Genomic DNA, 3579 nt, shown 5'->3' with positions numbered 1-3579 from the left:
ACCATGAAAAACAGAACCAAGAGAATATTAACCACCTAAACAGATCTATAACACATAATGAAATTGAAGCAGCCATAAAAAGTCTGCCAAAAAAGAAAAGTGCACGAAGGACCTGACAGATTCTGAGCTGAATTCTACCAGGCCTTCAAAGAAAAACTAGTATCAACACTCAATAAATTTTTCCACAAAATAGAAAGTGGAGGAACACTGCCCAACTCATTCTATGAAGCCAATATTACACTCATCCAAAAACAGGATAAGGACACCTTCTAAAAGGAGAACCATAGGCTAATCTCCTTAATGAAAATCAATGCAAAAATCTTCAATAAAATAATGGCAACAAAATCCAACAGCATATCAGAGGAAACCATGACCAAGTCAACTTCATCCCAAGGATGCATGGATGGTTCAACATACACAAATCAATAAATATAATACAGCATATTAATAGAAGCAAAGACAAAAGCCACTTGATCATCTCAAGAGATGCAGAAAAAGCCTTTGATAAGATTCAACACCACTTCATGATAAAAGCTATAAGAAAACTAGGAATAGAAGGAATTTACCTCAACATTATAAAGGCTATTTATGATAAACATATAGCCAACATCATACTTAATGGGAAAAAACTAAAACCATTTCCCCTGAAGTCAGGAATGAGACAAGGATGCCCACTCTCCTCACTCCTATTAACATAGTACTGGAATTCATAGCCAGAGCAATAAGGCAAGAAGAAAAAAATAAAAAGAATACAAATAGGTAAAGAAATAGTCAAATTATTTCTATTTACAGATGACATGATCCTATGCCTCAGAGTCCCAAAAATCTCCACCCAAAAACTCCTAGAAATTATAAACAGTTTTGGCAATATAGCAGGATACAAAATGAACTTAGAAAAATCAGTAGCCTTTCTATACACCAACACTGAACAAATTGAGAAAGAATATAGGGGAAAATTTCCATTTATAGTAGCGTCAAAAAAACCAAATACCTAGGAATAAACTTTAAAAATGATGTAAATGACATCTTTAAAGAGAACTACAAACTACTGAAGAAACAGATCAAGGAAGACTATAGAAAGTGGAAAGATCTCCCATGTTCATGGATTGGCAGAATCAACACAGTAAAAATGGCTATACTACCAAAATCAGTCTACATGTTCAATGCAATTCCTATCAAAATCCCAATGACATTCATCACAGGATTGAAAAATCTACTCTGAAGTTTATTTGGAAACACAAAGACCATGCATTGCCAAGGCAATACTGAGCAAAAAGAGTAATATCCTTTATAGAAAATTTTATATTTTGTAGAAAATTTTATGTTTAAATTTATATTAAAATTATGTTATAAATATTTAAATTTGCATTAAAATTTATAGAGATTTTTATATTTAAAATACCATTATATATATTTTCTTAAAACATTTGATTTTTGGACAGCTTAAGGTACTACACTGCAATAGATAACTAACCTAATAACTAAAAAGAAGAAGAACTGAGTGGAATAATAATAATCTGCTACTTGATATTTTTGATGTTTAACCTGACATTTGATTATGGGATTCATAATTACTCTGTTGTTCAACTTTATTGCATATAACTGTAAGAAAAAGCAGTGACCATGCAATAATTTGCAGCTAACTAAGATATTGGAAGGACATGCATATTTGTGCAGGGAAAATGCTGACTCTGAATCACAAGGCTTTGCAGGAATCCAAGCTCTCTTCTCACCCAATAAATAATCATAAAGATTGGAGTGATTCCTGAGGATAAAGAAGGTATAAGTGGAATGATACTGTCCATTCACAACCCCTTTCAGTGGTTATGGTAAAATTTAGAAAATGAGGAAACATTTCATTTAGAGAAATTAGAGAAGTTGTATTTGTGGAAAGCATTAGATATTTCCATATAGCAAAAGGAAGATAATTCACCAAATCAACATGAATTACATCAACTAACAATGAAAGCCAACTATACAAGCCCTATTATATATGGATGATAACTTTCATCTCTTCAATGCTCAGGAAATAGTTTCAATAACAATATAATTTCTTAGTGCAAAGTTTTGTGCCATACTTAAGGTCATCCTTGATTCTAAGGCCACATTAAGTCAGTCTGCTTATTAAAATATACGCCTGCCGTGTAGACTACTTTCAGTCATCTATTAGATAGCTTTTGTGAGTAGCCATGGTACACATTGAGAGGTCAGAGTTGAATAAAAGAACAAGACCCTAATGGAAGAATAAAACCCAAGGACCAGTTACAAAACACACTGTATGTTAAAGTCTATATTAACAGAAAGACCAAATAAAGCAGTGATATAGAAAGTAAGGATGAGGAGAATCAGGGTTAAGCTCAGTGATACAGCATGTGCTTAGCATGCACAAGGCCCTGGGTTCAATATGAAAGAGAGAGAGAGAGAAGAAGAAGAAGAGGAGGAGGAAGAGGAGGAGGGGAAGAGGAGGAGGAGGAGGAAGGGGAAGGGGATGGAGAAGAAGAAAGAAGGAAGGAAGGCAAGAGAGAGAAAGAAAAAGAAAGAAAGAGAGACTATCAGAAAGAAAAAGACTATCAGAAAAAAAGAGACTATCAGAAAGAAAAAGAGTATCAGAAGCTGGGGAAGGAAAATCACAACTTCAAGGCCAACCTGCACTTCAGAGTGAGACCCTATTAACAAGACAAAAACAAGGTTAAAAAAAAGAACAAAGAAAGAATGACAGAATCACACATGAAAAACAGTGGCCTCAAGTTTTATATACTATAAAATTATATAACAGACTTAGTTGCCAAATTTAGTTTTTCTATAGGAAGACTAAAAACCAAAACTATTCCTTGAGTAAAAGACAAGTAACTCAACATATGTTATTTGAGAAGAAATTGTTCCTAGGAAGTCCATGTTGTTCCATAATGTGAGTGTGAATTTAAAAATGCTTCTGATCCAAGAATGAGAATAAATTTGGAAAAGTAGAACGCAGCAAATTTTAGATACCAGGAAGAATACAAACCCTACTAAGTAGAGTTCCTTGATGTGTATAGAGAAGTTGGTGTCAAAGAAATAGGAATTACAGGAAATAAAAACATGAAGCATTTTTTCTGCAATCTGATAAAAGGATCACACTTTTCATTCTAAAATTTTGAAGAGTGCAATCATGGACACTGCTACTGAAGAGGATCAACTGGCTCTTTTCCAGTTGCCTTCCAAAACAGTGTTCCTCAGACTGTACCTGAAGGGGTTTGGCATGGGAGTGATCACAGAATACATGCAGTTGCAGTTGAATGTGGGTCTTGGGTCACAGCAGAACTGAAGTAAACACCTATAAGTGTACAATAAAACAAGGAGGCAACTGAAAGATGAGATGCACAGAGAGAAATTCTCCTGAGCTGATGAGATTGCACAAATGAAGAAAATGATCTTTGAGTAAGGGTAAAGGATGGAAGTGAGGGGACTCACATCAAGGAGCAGAGCTCTAATGTATATCACCATGTCATTAACAAAAGTATCAGAACGGGCATGGTGGAACACATGGTTAAGTTCACAGAAAAAGTGTAGCATTTCCAAGTCTGTAGAGAAGGACAACTG

This window comes from Castor canadensis, chromosome 14 (genome assembly GCF_047511655.1).
Source record: "Castor canadensis chromosome 14, mCasCan1.hap1v2, whole genome shotgun sequence".
NCBI classification, from domain to species: domain Eukaryota; kingdom Metazoa; phylum Chordata; class Mammalia; order Rodentia; family Castoridae; genus Castor; species Castor canadensis.
Note: the sequence above shows the minus strand (reverse complement) of the source record.